At 43.7% G+C, this 18,827-nt stretch overlaps 1 protein-coding gene across 1 annotated transcript in view; it reads left to right on the top strand.

Moving 5' to 3' along the window:
• Window positions 1–779: 779 nt before the first annotated feature.
• Window positions 780–18,827, top strand: part of RASD2 (RASD family member 2) — a 30,726-nt gene continuing 12,678 nt past the window's right edge. Inside the window, exons 1-8 of the mRNA XM_023936079.2 lie at window positions 780–868; window positions 9,930–10,047; window positions 10,717–10,795; window positions 11,072–12,026; window positions 13,159–13,854; window positions 14,971–15,158; window positions 16,829–17,131; window positions 17,872–17,997. The gene's annotated coding sequence lies outside the window, so the exon portion shown is untranslated. The remainder of the gene's footprint in view (window positions 869–9,929; window positions 10,048–10,716; window positions 10,796–11,071; window positions 12,027–13,158; window positions 13,855–14,970; window positions 15,159–16,828; window positions 17,132–17,871; window positions 17,998–18,827) is intronic.

Consider the following 18,827-nt stretch of genomic DNA (forward strand, 5'->3'; position numbering starts at 1 on the left):
CTCCATTTTTGATCATAATCTGGGGGGAAATGTATCATGAAGCATCATGGCTCAATACCTCAAAAACTCAAGTTTGGGAGTCAGAATTTAAGAATCTGTCAAAGCTAATCACTTCAAATAATGCTGCAGTAGAAGATTGGACTCACCACAAGAAGCATTTGCAGCACGAGATAAAAAGATTACATGCTGAATGGCCTGATGTGAATAGGAAAGATGCTATTCCTAAAAGCCCTGAGCTCCCATGATGCAGTATTACAGCTTTGGACTGAAATGGTAAAGCTAAACTAGAACTGAGCACTGATAACGTCACAGCAATCAGCCTCTGGGATGAGAGCAGAATTCCTACTTCAAAAACTACTTTTTTTTTGTTGAATTGCAATTATTAGTATTTGGAACACCAGCAATTAGTCACTGAATCCAAGAGGCATTGTGCTGAGCTTTATTCTGTGCTCTATAGTGAAGAGCTGATGCCACATTTTTTTGACTAAAAAATGCGTTAACAGACAAAACAGAAATATGTATGGAGGGGATACAGAGAAGGAATGACCTGCTGAATGCTTAATATCAAATCAGCATCACAGCCAAAAATACAGCAGAGGGTTTTAATCTGCTGCTTGCTTCAGCCAAAACTGCCCAGAGCTGCCTTCCCTGAGAATTCACTTTACACCAAAAGAATCTCATCTCAATGATGAGATGGTGGGAATGATTCCTGGTGGGAATGGGGAAGCAAATGACAGCAGCTGTGATAAGGTAAATTCCATGGGTTAATCACCTGTTCTGCATTCACCTCTGAAATTAAAAGCCTTTGGAAAGAGACAGGAAATTCCTAAGGGAACAAGAAGTGAGTCCAGGACTTCTGAGGATACATGTGAGTACCTTTTCAGGGGATTAAAATCTGAGCATCTGTTCAGATGCTCAGACATCTAAAGAATAGTGGGTATTGGCTGCAGTGAAACTCAAGCTGGCAGGCTGCATTCAACCTTAGTCAAGCCATGTTCAGGAAAGGTGAATCCAACAGGCAGAGAAAGGAGTTTCCTGGGGAGTTTAAGGAAATGCTGTTGTATAAAGGGAGGCCACAACAGCCTATCTCTTGAGTCTGGCTTCAGCTAAACACAGCAGGAGGAAAAGATTATCAAGTTGGGAGAGCAGCCATTCCAGACACAGGACAATGTTAAAAAGTGGTAAATGTGCAAAAGTTTTCTACAAATGCATTTAACCTTTGAGCAACCTCTGCTGAGAAGACTAGTGAGGCAAAAACTAGCAATGCTTTTAAAGTGGAGCTTGTGAACTGGGTATTGCAATGATCTTTGCTATAGAAAAGGGAATAGAGTTAATTGGTCCTCCCAGGCCTTTGTTCTAAGAAGATACTTCTGTCCTTCATAAGACATTTTTCTAGAAAAAAAGCAATGAATTTTTTTAAAAGCTCTGTGTTACACAGAAATCTTGTAAAGTCTCTTTGCTATTGCAACATCATGGCATATTTTATAAATGTGGGAATATCTGATAACTTCTTGAAGAGGCTCTTGTGATCATTGAGTCATTTAGTCTTTATTATTGTTCAGCTGACCATTTAACATTTTTAGTAATTATACTTCTATACTAAAACCTGAATACATTTGGCTAGAAATCCCCCCAAGTTCCCCTAAAATTCAGGAAACTGGAAGAACAAAGCTCCCCACCTGAACAGCGAGCCAGCGAACTGCAGTAATCCTAAAGTTCATAATAGACATATTTACAGCGATCTTTTGACCCACACATCTCAAGATGATTCATTTTTGAGAAAGCTTAAAGCCTGCCTTTAAAGGATGTCTTCACTACCACATACACCCATATCTGTTGCCTCTGGGGGAAAAAAATTAATTATAATACATTGCGTTGGTATTGATCATCATACATATGTGGTGAATATTCTTGATAATGCAGCTTAACAATATAATACAGCATTAAGGTAGAGGTCTGATTACATGTCATTCAGCAAGGGTTGAGCCACTATATTTAGATGCTGACTAATTTGGGAGAGCGCTTATCCATCTTCCTGAGGAATTTCTGCAGCTCCTCTTCCTGTGGGATCTGAAGAGTTCACAACAGCTGGGCTTTTCACTCCCAGGGTTCCTGCAAGACTGGAACATGCTGATCCCCCCATTCCACACCTTCCTCCTAGGGCTCCTTCCCTCCACTTGCACAGTGTCTTTCAGGTATCAACACTTCTGGCCCTTCCAGGGGTGGCAAAGCCCTGGTGTCACCTGGACAGGGGTGAACTGAAGGACATGTCCCAGGAAAACTGCATCTGTGATGATGGAGATCTGGTGTCTGTGGTGCAGCATCACCCAGATGTACACTTACACCTAAAATGTGGGTTTGACTTAACTGAACCCGATTCTTAGTTAAAATATGGGCACTTTAGTTTTTTTGTATGGTGTACGTAGGAAGGGAGGAGTAGAGAGTTCTTGAATAGGTGTAAGTGCTACCCTTCAAGTTCTCCTTAAAGGTGCCCCAGTGTATTTCCAGTACAGGGTACTGTGTTTATCTGCAAGGTATCTCTAAGGAAGCATCCTTACCGAGGAGACATGGGCTCCCCACAGCTGCAGTGCTGCTGAGACACGTTTGCTGGGAGCTAGAAGAAAACATTTCTCACATCTATGATGAGGAGCCATGGTTACAAAGTCCACAGGGACAGCAGAAGTCAGCTCAGCAGTGACTTCCCAGATTGAAAAAGATCCATGTCCTGGACAGACCCAGGGATTTGTAGCAAAAGCCTTTTTTGGAGCTTGTGTGAACTGAGCATGCAGACAGACCCACCAGTGGCAAAAGCTGGAGGAGGCATCAAAGGGCTGACAAGAGGTTGGCAAGGAGAAGCTGCAAGAGCAGAGCTAGACCAAGAGAGCCAGGAATCACCCATCATCCAGCTCACAGCTACAGCAACATGAAAAGACAAGGCAATCAATCTTTCTAACTTACTTGGCTACATGATCAAGGAACATTAAGCACTGCATCACAAGGCTGCTGTACTTGGAAAGGTATTTCAGGTCCACAGTGTACTGAACCAGAGCGTCCCGAGCAAGAGTGGGTGGGAGGTTATTGGTTGGTTCTTACAGAGACAGCAAACTCCTCAGCACAGGAAGAGAGGACCACACATAAAGAATGCACACGTGAGCTATACAATTCACTCCTTTAAGCAGACCCCAGGATCCAAGGGATGAAGCACATTTGAATGTGTCTGGCAAGAACACAATCCCACAGAGTACAGAGACAGCATGGTGCACGCAAGGTTAGAGATAGCTGAGCCAGAGGACATGGGAACTCAATCTCATTTCAGCACAGGGAATCTGTGCACACTCTCTATCCCTGCTTTGTAACAGGTGGACAAACAAATAACAGGATCATATTTGATTGCCCCCCCTCAGAAATGTCAGGTCATCATTGCAAGGGCAGCTGGCTGAAATGAATGTGTTTTTAAAATCACTGCATTTAGCTGTGCCTAAAGGTACCAAACAAGAAAGTTTAATCTGTTATTGTTATTCATGAGTTTGAGTTTTTTGTGAGGGTTTTTTTTTTCCTTTTCATTTTTTTCTTTTAAATTGTTTCCCTGGAAAAAAGAAGTAATTTTTCTTTCCCCCTTGCTACTTGTCAGTCTGATTTGCAACTAGTTACACACTGAAGAATAAATAAGGTGTTTCTTTTTGCAAATCAAGAGAACAACTTGGCCACGGACTTAAACATCTTAGTATAGCAGAACAATCATTCACTGCTTTTTAAATAGTTTCACTTTTAAAATTCCTAATGTAAATATCATTAGGAAACAGCTTAGAATCCAGAAAAATAGCATTTTAACTGGTATTATAAGCTAAGTCAAACAACATTACATGTGCTGGACAGAAGTCACTTATCAAAATATTTTACATTAAAACATATGGTTTGTTACCCAAAGAAAATATGCTAGTGGCAGTTATTTTCCTTTTGGTGTTCATCAGGTCTGTAGAACTAGTAGATATCAGCCTAATTTTGAAGAGAACAGACTTCCCCTTTTCATTGCCTATGCTGCTTCTTAGCTTTGAGTGGGTTAACTGTCGGACTGATATAAACTGGAAACAAAAGCAAGGAAAATGTTATTCAGCTGCAAAAGGGATCTCAGTTGTCAAAGTGATCCACTTCGGTAAACTCTCACTCTTGGCAAATAGTCAGTTCAGCCAGTTTTTTTTTAAATTTGTAGCAATTAATCTCTGCTGACAACTGTTAATTTTAAACCTCAGTCATTCACATTTCTTATGCTCCAGAGGAAGCAATGCGGATCCTTAAGGCTAAGAGAAGCCTCCACAGCCTGTCCCATCTGCGTCCCCCTGCTCGTCCCAGTCTGTGAAGGCAGCTGGGTCGGGTACAGCCAGGCATAGAAGGCACCTCTTGCATGGGGAGAGGGAAGAGGAAAAAGGCAGAAGATGCTAAAGGCAGATGGTAAAGGAGAGGAGGAGATGGCTGCCCAGGTGGCCCACTGTGAGTTAGATGCCTAAGCAATCAATTGGGAGAATTAGGGTTTACAATTGATTTCCTTGTAGACTAAGACAGTGCCAAAACTAGACAATACACATCTGAAAAGAGAGTTATGGCTACATCTTTCCCACGTGCTTTGCTGACTGAATTGCTGGGTAGATAGATCAAGGTAGAAAGATCAAGGTGCTTGAATACCGCTGCAAGAAGCAGACAGAGACTGACTGTCTTTTAAGGCATGTGCATAATCATGACTTATTTTTGTTCTGGAAATAACTTATGTTCTTCCCATATGGGTGTTTTTGAATGCAGCCCCAAAATAACAACCTCCAGTTGGTTGGGAGTGAGAGTACAGAGGAATGAGCAAAGCTGTAAACAGCCAAATTCTCCAGAGAAATAAGTAGCAGTTAGGAGTTCCTAATCAAAGGTTTTTTCATGCCTATATAGGCATTATTAAATTCCTAAAGGGGCACGTTAGACTTGGAAACTCCCCATCTAAGAAATCTGCTCCAGAAGGTCTTGGGTGAAAGTTACATGGCACCTCACCATGAAGTCTCAGATCCTGGGGGAGAACTGATTAGCAGCTGCTGAGGATATCATCTCAAAACCAGTTCCCATAGATTTGGAAGGAGTATGAAACTCCTGTGGTTGCTGGGCAGAGTGCCCAGGGATTACTCCAAGGCTGACACCAGATAGTCAGCACTGGGCCAAAGAAAGAGCCAGAAAAGCACCCCTGGCAGAAGATATAAGCATTCAGTGCCTGGGGGTACAACACTGAAAGGCTGTATAGGGCTGAGGAAGATAAGTCTGATGAGGACTCCACTATTCTCCCTGAAGGGTAAAGCTGAATGTCCATAGAAGAACACACAGCTTTTGCCTCTGTAGCAGCTGGTTTATCTGCTCCAGCAGAGGCTAGGAGTAAACTAACATATGTGTAGTGTGGATGTTCTCATAACCACACTCTGCAGTGAGAAAGCTGACCCAGGATCAGATCAGCCCTGTCCTTCTGCTGGGGTGTAGGACAGACAGAGTTCATGGCCAAAGCAGCAGACTATTCCCTTGCCCAAGTATTGGAGTCTCTTGAACTGCCTTTTAATATTAAAAACTGATTTTTCTCCCTCTGATGCTGCCTGTGGAGCTGTCAGGGAGGGGCCTCAGTTCCCAGCACAGGATTGTTGATTGCACTCACACCAGTGCAGACTGGCTGGGGGACCATCAGTCTTACCACCTAGGTGGTAACTGCAACACGGTGTTTCCCCAGCTCATGATTTCCCTGCTCTTCTCCCAGGTAAGCTGTGTGCTAAAGCACCCCCTGCACAAAGCTGGCATGTGGCACAGTGTTTAGGAGATGTGGAGGCCCATCTTCCCCCACACCCGTGCACAGCCTTCTGAGCTACGCCAGCACTGAACAGAGATGTTCCACCTGCCTGCATATTTGTTATTTGTTTTCATCTGTCCAAATCCGAGTCTGAAGGCTTGTAGGAAAATCCTGGATTTCCAGATCCAGGCTTCAAATAGGAGTAAAAATCACAGATATTTATATTAACATGTATAGTTTTTTTACATGTTGAAAACATATTAAGAAACCCAGAATTATCAGCTATAGCAGATTTTTATTGTACCTCTAATATTTAACTCTACATCCGTGTTCATGTTCAGACTGGCTAATATGTTTTGGAGCCATACATTTTGGACCTGGTGTAAAAAACATGGCATCAGTAAAATGCCATATTTAATAGTCTTGAAAGAATAGTCTGATCTACCAGTAATGAATACAGATAGAGGAAATTGCACCAAGCTGGCTTTATCGGTAAGGAAGAGAACTGGAGAGAACTGGCTGATCCTCATGCCCCATTTAGGACTGGGGTCTTAGTGGCAGTTTTGAATCATCTCTAAAGTCTCCCTGAGCAAGTAGAAAAGGCATTTTCCAAAAATTACACCAACCAACGTATCCAATGGCTCCAGGTATCCATGATATATCTCTTCTCACACATATTTAGCTAAAACCTTCCTTTGGGAGAATAGGGAAGCATATTTTTTCTGGATTGCCGAGTATGCTGATGCAGAGACAACTCATGAGCCAGGCTCTGACAGGGGTGCCAGGCTATCATTCAATGCTTAGACTATGGATATGGCTTATCCCGAAGGAAACCACAGCAGTCTTTCATCACTGAGCAGCTAATTACCCATAATGTGCTGAGACGCTTTGCAGCTACAGATGGGGGCAGAACTGGCTTCTAGAAGTAAACTGTCTACAAGTCCTGCATCCTTGCTGTAACAGTAAATAGACAACCTCTCAGTTTCTCGTGGCTAAGGTCTAGTGTAAACTGTGATTTACAAGATTGAATATCTTTTCCAGAGTGGATTTACAGGCTCTGACTTTACCCTCTTCTTTTAACTCAGATAGGGATTTGCAGCTGTGTAAACGAAATGAGAATTGCATCTTTATCTATGCCAAGAAGATGTGCTAAATGTTCAAATAGGCTGCAATGAATATGATTTAATCCTCAAAGTAGACACATTTTGAAGGATTTGATTTCCTTTCCCTTCTAAAAATCAAGCTCTTGCTGTGAGCCTGTATCTATAGAAAAATACCATTTGTGGGGTTCCCTGGTTCTTCGTTTGGCTTAGGGAGTACCAAGACCCAGAACAGCTCTGGCAGCCTCTGTCTTAAGACCCTTTTTAGAATGAGGAAATCTGGGTGAGATGAGAGGAGGAAATCCCTTCAGTGGGGAACAGAGTGTGAAGGGATGTTGCCATTTTGGAAGACTCCTAATCAGATCTTTGCAAGCCAGTATTTTTCAGATAAATCACACAGAGGGAGGCTTAGGACAAGGTGTCTCTTGCCCAGCCTAGATTAGCTCCGTGACAAGGACGCTTGTTTCTCTGCACTGTGACATTTCGCTTTCAAGAAGCCAGAGCGGCCAAGGCTCGTTCATCCATGTGCTGGTGGCCTTTCCAGAGTCACGTTGAAGCTGGGCTTGGGGCCATTCTGGCAGCATTGCTGGCTTGGGTAAAATCTGCCTGTTTATTAAGGTAATGTCCCCTTAACTCCCAGTGTGCTGAGAGTTTCCTGTGAGTGTGCAGACAGGTGTGTGTGTGTGCAGGTGCAGTGCAGCAGGATTATGAGGAGAGAAGCAGGGAATGTTATATCCTATGTTATATCCCTGTGTGACAGTAACTTATTCTGGGGAGGTGGGATGAGGAGGACACTCCTACCAAAGCAAATGAGGGCCCCAGATCCCCGGGGAGTTTCTGCCACACCTGTGTTTGCACTGGGACTGTTTCACACCAGGTGTATGGTTTAATGAGAGGGATCTACCTCCCTGGCAGTAGGCTGGGGCACTCACTGGCTGAGCTGGGAGAACTGGGATGCAAAGCTGTGGTGAAGCAATCATTTATCATGAGCTGCCCAGACTCTGGTGTGAGCAGTGGGTCCAGCTGGAGACAGCAAATCTCTATTGCTTAAAGAGAAAAAAGGAAGCAAGAAAAGAGGTTAATACTGCTTACCCTTGATAAAGCTTTTAGCTGCAAAATGTCACATTCTTCAAAACCCAATCAGCCAGTCATGCCTTAGGCTTTAGCAGCTGTATCTCTAATTGGACCAAGAAAATTAGTTGATCTGCGGCATGAAAACACAGGAAAAAAAAAACCCAACAAAAAAACCCAAACACAAAGCACATGCTAATCGAGTTAACTTGGTGAGAGGGTCTGTATAACTTGAGTGTTCACTTCATTGCCAGTGTGGTCTTTACAGCCCCTTCCAGATGACAAAGCCCACTCTGAACTCCGCCTCCAAAGCACCTGAGCTCCTAAGATGTGGCAACCACACCAAATTGCCCCATAAAGAAATGCAGTTTTAATTGCTGGTATCAGTCAGCTTTGGAGCAGTGGAACAAGCAGCTCACCCAGATGATTAACATTCCTGCTGCTGGTAGAGCTGGAGTCCAGCCTCGTGGAGGGATGCAAATGTTGACTGACACCTTCCCACACTCACTGTGCTGTTTTCTCCTTCCTGAGGAGAAGGGCATGCTCTCCTTTGTCTATGTCTGACAGCACCATACGTCACCTCTCTTTTTCCTGCAATATTAATCCAGTTGCACTACCAAGAATAGCTCCAGACCTCAGAGCAGGGAGGGAGCTGCCCAGGGTCCGAGTGAAAGCAAAGAAAACTATTCAAGGAGCCAGTCAGATGGACAGTTTCCCATTTTAAGCTGTGCATTCCATATTTATTTATGTGCACTGCCTCCAAGCAGTTTTGATAATGGCAGACTAGACCTGGATTTCTGATTGTGAGAGTTCCCTGCCCTGCTGTGTCTAAAGGCTGAAATGTGTTGCAGCCTGCCCTGGAGGACTCCTGAGACTCTTGTTTGTGAAAGGCAGGGCTGTGCATCTGCTTGGTCTATTTAGGGGTAAGAAAGGCTGGTGTTTATCATGATGTTAACTCTTTGCCAGAAGAGGACTGCTCACTACAGGGTACCTCCCAGAGTCTGAATCTGTCAAGCTTTATACAAGCAACAAAAAACAAACTGGCTTTCACCATTTTCCCTGGAGATTAGCCTGAAACCAAATGGATCCCAGCATTCAGAGACTATCATGGCTCCGGACAGAATGTCTGCTCCACAAACCATGTCAAGAAGTTCTCTCTTTCCCTTGATGTCTGCATCCATCAGGCTTTTGTGGACTATGGCTATATACTCTCTTAATCACTGCATTTTAGGTTTTTCCCATATGCAAAGGCCTTAATACCTATGGAGGGATGGATCTACAGCTGCTATGTCTTTCAAACAAAGGGTAGTTTCCACCAAGCAAAGAAATTGTTAGTGTAGTTGGAGATTTTTGACATGTATGTTTAACAAGCAAGTATCAAATCCTGCTTCCATGCAGCTTCTTTCCTCTTGGGTCCTAAAATCTTTTAAAGAGCACACAGCACACCAGACTTTCTCCAGGCTCTCTTCAGAGCCTCTTCCAGAGCCATTCTTCCATGCATTTCCTTTTCCAAATGTTGCCACCTGCTCTTCACAGGAACAGTAATAGGTAAAAGCCTTTCATCTGCCTTTAATTTGGGTAGAAAAACCTATCCATATTTGAGGTAGAAGATGCTCTTATTTTAGTTACTCATTTCACAAAGGAGTTATTTTATAGGAAAGGCTTTATGGGTGTCTCTTTATGGGTATCTCATGCACAAAGTTTCATAATTCCTTTATTTGCAGAGGTATCATTGTATCAACATGAGCAAACTCAAGAGAGCAGAGGAAAGAAGTGTTCCAGGGCCTGTCACAATCATCCCCGCTTTCAAAGAGGAGTACTTGCAGAAAGATTTGGGGTCCTAAACTCTTGAGTCTTCAGGGGTGTGATGGTCAGGTCACACTTCCAGCAGTTTGGGTTTGTCCCTGCTCTAAACAGGGCAGTATAGGTATGTAAGAAACAGGTTTCTTCTTTTACAGATTCCTGTGGTGGAATTCCTCTGTCAGGGTGTGATTGAGGAGAGGGGGATGTGACTCTCTGGGAGATGAGAGTGATCTGAGCTGGATCTAAGCAATGAGTTTCCCCAGTATCCTTCTGGTAAGTGCCCACACCCAACATCACTATTCCATAAGACTGCTGGTCACAGTCACCTAAATAGTAAGTGCTGCCTTCCAAGGCTATGACAGAAAGCAGTGCCAACCAAACTGCTTGTGTTTAGTTTCCTGGCTGACATAAATGACCTGTGGAGCCAAAACCAATTTGCTGCCCACTATTCCTCTCATGTCTCTTTGGACACTGTTGCTTTGTGTTTCTCCCTCCCAGGGAGAAATATGCTTTTTTGCTGTTTCCAGCAGTTAGCATTTGACACAACTTGCTCTTACTGACTTGTCTACATATCTCTTCTCTCTTTAAACTGCTGATGCAACTGTGGTTGGTACTTTTGAACCTGGACTGGTCTGCAAATCTCAGGGTTAGTTGTGACTGCAGGCTAGGGCTTCAAAAATTAAGTGCTTTGCTGGAGTCCTGTCTGAGAACTGGAGAAGGATCAAATGTGTACACTATGCAGCCATCCATCTCCCTAGAGTTTCATAATATTATCCATCTGGTTTTTTGCTTTCTTATGAGAAAGGCTCATGGGGTTACAGAGGTTCAATTAACACATCTTGCTGAGATTGTGTTTAAAAATATTCGTTGTCCATCTGTGTGGAGACAAAAATCTATTTCTGTTAACATGGTTATTTTCCTTTTGACACTTGCTGTTTGCAGTACCCAACCTGGAACAAGTGTTGGAAGAAGGGAAGAGCTTTTCAGCAGGTGGACCAGTGCCTAACTTTGCATGGGGCTGGTAAGAGCCAATACTAGAGAGTAAGAGGGAAGTTTTGGGTGCAGGAAGGTGGCAGAGGAAAGGGAAGTATTTGTAGTATTCCCCTTCCCACCCCCAAATGCCACTGGAGGCAAAGCCTACAGTGGTATGGTGCCACACTTGGGGTGCAGTATCTAACAGGGCTCTGTTAAGTGCATGCTCAATTCTATCTTACTGGACAAAGAGGGACTGCAAAGGGAGGTTTTGCAGAGAATGAGCACTGCATTGAGCACAGATTGCCATCTGCTTGTCTTACAGGGTTCCTTAAAGGTCTGATGGCAAGACTCCCAGCCTTTCTCCACAGCTACTGACTTCAACTCCATCACGCTTGGACACTGTATTCGTGATCCTCTTTTACTCTCCCTGACAATGGCAGGCTATAGAAAGAAGCAGATATGTGAAGGAATCTGTCTGTCCTCTCATCTGAGGGCAGCTTTGGTTGTCAGGCCAAGAAAATGGCTGGCATGGATGGTAAATCCCTTTGTGAGCAGAAAGACTGAGGGGGTAGCAGCTAGACAGGAGAACAATGAGCAGCTCTGTGTCATCCCTCTGCCACCCCCTGCAAGACACCCCCTCCAAGAGCCACTCAGCCCATTTTAAATGTAGAGCCTGTCAACTTCCTTCAACAGCAACGAAGCACTGCAAAAGGCACTCACCATATCTCCCACAACTCCCTTGAACACCTGGGATCTGACTTCCTAACTATGTCTATGCTGGGTGACTCTTGCTGCTATGGCAAGGGAGAAATGCAAAGCAACAGAGGCACTGGAGAGAAACAGGCAGCAAATCATGCTTGGCTGTGCAGTCCATGTGTGCTTGGCCTGTGTTTTGCACCGGGTGCTGTCACAGCCTCAAAAGGCAGTGGTGTGCATATATAACTCTGGCCTGTTGTGTCAGACTCTCTTGGGATAGACAGTGGTCAGTGAGGAAGGGAGATGCTGTCTGTGTGAGGTTGGTAGCAAGATCTGACAGTCTGAGGGAAGCTGAGGGACATCTCCATTCCCACACACAGGTACAGGTGATATTCCAGGACCTCTCTGCACTGCAGCTATGGGACAACTAGGGAATGCAAAACCTTTAGCTTAAGGAAGAGTTTAAAATTGTTCTGTAACATTTTTATTGGCCATTTATGACTTTGTGTGATCTCATTGTAGTTGGAACTGGCATGCTGCAGCCTTAGGTCTGTGCATCTTCCTTCACCAATAACCAGAGGGTAGGTGACAGTACCTGTCATGTCATTCTTAGGGCTATCTGCAATTTTCGTATTCATTTTATATCTGGGTTTGATCAAAAAGGAAGCCTGAAGGAAGTTTACAGACCCAAGCCACCAAATGTGAGGACCTTTCAGTGCAGGCTGGCTTGCATGTAAGTGTTAGTTTGCTCAGGTGCTGGTGAACAGACTAAAACCTTCTTCCTCACTGTGAACTCAACAAATCTGTGCTTGCTTGGGGCAGGCTCTATCAGGAGCAGTGTTCCCCTCTAGAGATATTGGCACAAGGTGTGAGCGTCCCTTTCTCCCTTTCCTTTGTATTTTCATGATGCTCATGTGCCACAAATAGGACAGTTGTGAGACAGGAGTTGGGGAAGAGGGCTGAAAAGATTGTTAAAGGCAGCTCGAGTAGCTGTTCCCTTTCTGTAAGTACATCCTTCTTCAGAATAGCTGGGATGAGCCTGCCAGCTCCTGCCACCTTCCTCTGCTTTCATCTCAGAGAATGATAAAAAATGGAAGTACCACAAAATAATGTGTATGGGCTGGCTTTGGTCCATCAAGCCATTTAATAAATTCCCTGAAGCTCAGAGTTGGAAGTGCTGGAAAACTGGCTAGAGACAATTTCCATATAGAAAAAACCATCCAGCCACAGAGCAGTTGAGAACTGTCTGAGCTCCTCACCATCTTTGATGATGCTAAAGAGGCCAGGTTCACTGAGAAACACATCAGGGCATGTTTGGCAGGCCAAGGCACTGAGGGATTCTAACCTGGACAGCCAAGGCTTTTTGCTTCTGTGGTTGCCATGTGGGAAGTCCCAGCACCTCTGACTGGGTGCTAATGGGGCGCTGAAGGTGTTTGTAACAATGTCAATGCTGGCCTGCCAAGCATCTTGAAGCATGAGTCACCTCTTCCTTAATCATGAAACTGGCCTACAAGTTATTAATATTTATTTTCTGACTGAAAATAGGAATGACCTGCCTTTACTTCCAAACATTTGAATCTGTAGAATTAATTCCAATGATGCTTACAGAATTTTCTCTGCATTCACAAAAACTTTGTTTTGTTGTCTTTGTGTTGCTTTCCCTGCTTTAAAATAAAAATAAAACTGAGGAGTTTTTCTCTTCTCATCACACAGATCCAAATCCTGAAGGACTCATCAGCTGTTAGGAGATTTACTGTAAAACCACAAGGATTTGCAGTGGTTGTTGACCAGCCATATGCTCAGCTCAGTGCAGTGCCCTTTTGCACTTCTGACCAAGCTGCCTATCTGTCCACTTTAAAGCTCTCCCTGCTGGCAAGAGTTTACATTAGTTCAGCTACAGCAAGGACATCACATTTATTCCATATTTGCCCTTTCCAGTATTCACAAATAAAATTTGTCCAGTGTGATAGATGCATTTGCTAGTGGTGCCTAAAAAACTCATAACCAAGGATGCAATAAGCCAAGATGAAAGCAAATCTCCAATCAACCCCGTGAACTACTATATGCTGAAGAAGTATCCTGGAGATTCATTCTGCTAACAGAGCCCTGGCTTTTCTTCACCTTTTCATTCACTTAAATGGGGAGAACAGAAGAGCTGCTTAGCTGTTCACCTGAAAACATCTAGAACCTAAAACCTCCGTACTTTGTATTGGCAGTGAGAGTAAAAACCATACACCCTCTTCATCTTCTCCTTGGAGTGCAGCATTGCATCTCTGTCTGCAGACCTGGAGCACATGGTTTGGTAAAGGCTGAGTGTGTAAGGGCTAAAGCACAGCAGTCAGTGGGTCTATCCATCCTATTTTTAGTCATGCACTCTGTACCTGAAGCACCCTTGGTTGGCTGCTGGTGGTGAGTAAAACCCAGAAAGCCAGTAACCTTTCTCATGGCATGCTCTCATGGGTGATGGATGGGGTGAAGGGCACTTTGCAGGTTCCTGCTGTTACCCAATAGCTTGTAAAGCCTCCAGAAGGAAAAGAAAGGCAAGGGGGAGGCTTTGCAGGAAGCTCAGAGCTCTGTCAGATCGTTTATTCCTGCCTAATTGCCAAGGATGTGAGGCAATTGTTGACGAGGCTGCGAGAGAAGGGAAGTGCCCTTTCCCACCTTCTCAACCTGCTCGTGGTTGCATAAGCCTCAAAGCGCAGAGCCTGAGGTTGCTATGCCAACTTGCATAGTTCCTCCCATCCACCTCCCCGTCTGAGCAATGCCGTGGGCCTGAAGGAGCAGGAGTCCATCCTGAAACAGCAAACGATAGGATCAACTGGCAGCAGAGGCTCTGCTCCATCAGTGGAGCAGACTGAAGGACTCCACGAGCTGTGTGTACCCATGGCCCTTGTGCCACTGATGAGACACTGCATCAGAGCAACTGGTTTGCAGCACTTCTCCTTCAATGTCATGAGTGCTTTACCTTTGCTGGTGAATTTGGTTTCAAGTCCTCATTGACAGCACAGAGTCTGTGCTGCTACCCATCAAAGGAATCACAAGTTCAGCATGAGTCTGTGTGTCTGCTTTCCCTTCTGTAGCATTAAAATAAAGTGCCTTTCAAAGGAACTGGGAAGGAATCGCTATTTCCAGGAACTTACATAAATGGTCTTCAAGTGCAAAAGTGGAAAATCTTGAACTCCTTAGGCTCTTCACCTACCCCCTCCCTTAAGAAGGACTCTATATAGACCTAGATTGTATAGTAAAGGGGTCACATCCTTGAAAAAGAACAAAAAAACAGTGTGACTTAGGTCTGTGCTGCATAGAAGAGGCTGGCAAATAAAGCAGTTCTCTGTTTTTGCATTTTATCTTAATTAGTAGTCATTTCCAGCACAAATTCTTATGGTTAGCCCCTTTCCCATCTTTGTTTGACCTCCCACATAAACTACAAACTCTTTTGTCCACACTCCAGCAATAAACAGGAATGGAAATCCTGATGAGTTAGTTTGCCAGTAATTAAATTTGTCCCTTCTGTTCGTTTCACAGATGCAGTTGCCCTCTGATTTGAAGCAAAGTACAGGTCAGTGCCAATGGGAGATTTTAATAATCTGGTAGTCTGACTGGGCACTGAAGATGGAAAGTTTTCTTGTTAATTGGACTGTTTTGTAATTATCTAAGAGGAACAAGCTCCTCTGGACAGAGGAAGGCTGGGAGAGTGCAGTGTGATGGAAAAGGTAGTGGGTAAATTTATTCTCCTGTACACATCCTCTAAGCCTTCAGCCAGGGCAAACACATAGAAGATACCTTAGATCTTATTTATTTTGACTCAGCAGCTCACTTTGTCATTTACACCAGAGAAAAAGTCACTTTGATAGACTTTCATGTCAGAATAACACTTTACATTGCTGGAAGTGGGGTGTCAGGCTAGCACAGCCTGTAGCCTGGGCAGAGGACACAGACTCGTAGCAAGGAAAGGCTGATGCTGCCTTCCTGCTTCTGCTGGGCAGGGCTCATGGGAGGATTGCCCCAGCCTTAAAATCTGACCCCTGAGGAGGCAGGCAATAGCACTGCTGGCTTCATACAAACAATTTTGATTGTAGCTGTTGCTAAAAACCTGAATTTTCCTGATTACAGATCATCAGAGAGATTTGTAGGCAGAGGAACCAGGTAGGTTCAGGAAAATTCTCCAATTTCACATTTACGAAAGAGGCCCATTTTTGGGCCCAAATTTGACCCCTGTCAGTAAATATGTGCAAACCCAGAAGCTTTGATCAGACTTCTGAATTTTTACTTTAAAAAAAAAAAAATGCTAGTTATTTCCACTGCAGAGAAAAACCTGACCTTGCAACACTCTCAGGGTCTCCTTCCTCTTATCTAGTTGGTTTTAATCTTACAGTTTCTAAGCCTGTTCTATGATTTTGAGGACCTGACATATATTTGTGGAGAGATTGTAGCAGCCAACATTACCTTTTAAAAACCGGGCCAAAGCGGTTTTGTGCTCTGCTTCCTTTCAAGGACGTGGATGAGGTTATGACATGTCCATTAGTGTACTTCCCAGGAAGGTTTTGGTGCTCTGCAATGAGGTTGTTATACACACATCTCTGTGTGCTGTGTCACCTCCTGGCTGTACAGATGATGCTGGGGACTGTTTCCAGTCTTGCAGCCTGAAGGCTATTATTGTGTGGCCCTTTGCAGACAGATAAAACTCACTCTGCTCATGCTCTGAACTAGCCAAAAGCTATATAATCTCTCACCAGGACCAATTAACTCATGCTCAGCAGCTGGCTCATTAGTAATGGCTGCTCAGTCTGCAGTTAGTTTGCAGTGTGGGCAGGGGGAGCTTAAGTATGGAGATGCTTACTCTGAGTAACCTGGGAGTAACTGTTTAAAAACTGTATGCATATTCAGTTTTTCCATCTTCAAACTGCTAAAATATTTATGTTCCTGAGACACTGAGCTTCACTTCCTAGATATTTACAGAATGTATGGAGACACTAGCAAAAAAGTTACACTTAGAGTATGTAGTATTACCTTATTATTATTATAATGGATTTTACTTTGGTTCTTGAGTACATGATTGCAGTCCTCTGAGAGGGGGAAGCAGCACAAGAACAAAAAAGAAATATAAAAGAACAACCTGTCATTATCACTTGTTCTTCCCTCAGAGTGATATTCCCATTCACTGGTTTCCTTTCATGAAAAATAAAGGCGTATAATATCTCTCAAATCAAAGGGATGAGACATCTTTCAATCCCTGACACATTCTTATTTTCTTAATAAAGGAACTGTAAATGCCCAGGTTCTAACATGGAACTGATCCTTTAGATAGAGGAGGTCACCAAAACAATTAACCCTGTGTGAAGACACAGAGCTCTAATTCACATGTTCTTGTTAATAACTGCAGTGAAACCAAGTCCCAAATAAAACCTGTGCAGAATCATGCAGATGTAGAGCCAGACCCACCATGGAGCTCCAGGATGGTCACCCAAGAAGATCACTTAATATTAGACAGCTTTAGTGCTCCAGCTCCAGGAAGGCAACTATGGGAATTTTCTGAGAGATCAGCTTGTCATCATGGAGTCCACCCATATGGCTTCAGGGAGAAGCACAGGATTTAGAGAAGCTTAACAGCCAGGCATAAAAAGACATGGATGTCAGAGGAGCTGTGCTAGAAGGATGTACCTGTAAAGACTGAGAGGTTTCACAGGTGAGTTAACTCTGTTCTCTGGAGGCACAGGCATAGATTGAAGGTGTTGGTGGAGTATGAAGGAATGTGAAGAACCAGATCCTTAGAGAAACAATTTTCTGCCCTGGACAGCTCACTAGGCAAGAAGAGCTTCTGACTGGGAATGTTTATATGGAACCAGCCGATACCAAATATAGTGGCCAGACCCGGATTTGCAATTGCCACTTCTTAATGAAGACCCCAATAGAGGAGCTGGTCACAGGCAGAACCACATGGGATGCAGAGGGCTAGGACTTGTCAGTCTCTTTTTCATGCCTTTTTCATGCACCTCTTCTTCTCCCATTTGTTTTGTCTTTGGTTTTAGCTGCATCTAATGAGGTTTAGTTGTGCTTTTGGTTAGCTATTTTTCTGTGAAGTCTTACAGGGTCATGCCCAGTCCTCATCATCTTCTCACAAGTCTTCCTTCCCCTCTGCTCTCCTTAGTTGTCCATGTTCCCACTGCAGGTTAAAATGTTTAAGAGATGATCATTAGCCCTGGTAGGGAGTCAGAATGGATGGTAAATGAGGACAAGTAAGTACATACCTTTGGGATACAAGCAACATCAGTGGGAACACAGCTGTAGAAATAGCCCAAAATGTACTGTTTTCCTCTCTGTCTTTTGGAAGGTGTCAGTCAGGGGAGAGCTTTTGTGGGCTTTTTGAATGAACCCCTTCCTACCAGCATCATTCAGCAGGAGAGACATTTGTTGTCTCCTTCACAGGTGTGCAGTTATCTGTGTGGACACAGCCTGGGAGCAGCTGCGGAAATGGGATGCTAAACGGAAACTGGAAATTGTGAAGTCTACCTACAGCCACTCCTTCCTGAAGCACTCTGTAGACACCGTCAGGTGAGTGCTTGACTTGTCCAGCAGGATCATAAGCTACACAGAAGGATGTGTTGGGGTTTGCTTTTACTCCATCAGAGCCTGAAAGACTATAAACAACCCTATTTGTTGAATACCTACTTGTTGAAAAACCCTACTTGTTGAACTCAGTGAATACCAAGGGCAAGGAAATTAATTGTACACTTTTGCTGGTTTTTTCCCCCATGTTCTAGCCTGAAGCTTTTACAAATAAGGGGAGGGAAATTAAGTTTTAATTTTGCTTTTGAGCAGTTTTTTCAAAATGGGGAGAGTTTTAAAAAGTTCAAGAGTGAAATAAAAATGTAAGGATGCATGTATGTCTGTAAGGAAATCTGGGCATGCTGTGCCAGTGGCAAATGGAAAGGAGGGGGACTAGAAATACAGTCTTTTCTCAAAAATATTTAATTAAAATGTAAAAAAAACCTGATTCACAGATGCACCAAAAAAATGGTGACTTGAATTCAATTTTCACAGCAATGCTTTTCCATTTTGCAGGGATCTCAGTAAATACTATTAATGCATTTTACACTGTAGGACACTGAGAAATTACATCCATGCACAAATTTTGTGACAGGACCAAGAATAGAAGTCAAACCACCACTTTCTAAATTGTATGCCTTCCACAGCTACATTCTCTCAAGTATTATTCCTCTCACTCATAACTAACGATCATTAGTTATTTTCCCAGTCACTGTAATACCCCTGGAGAGCCCTTCACTGAGTTTAAATGCTGGGGGGGAGCTACAGATAATTCAGAGGCAGTAACAGATCAGCTGCTTCTCTATTTGCTGTTCAGAATATGACTTGGTACCTGC

The sequence above is a fragment of the Cyanistes caeruleus genome, chromosome 4 (assembly GCF_971803275.1).
Source record: "Cyanistes caeruleus chromosome 4, bCyaCae1.hap1.1, whole genome shotgun sequence".
Classification (NCBI taxonomy): Eukaryota; Metazoa; Chordata; class Aves; order Passeriformes; family Paridae; genus Cyanistes; species Cyanistes caeruleus.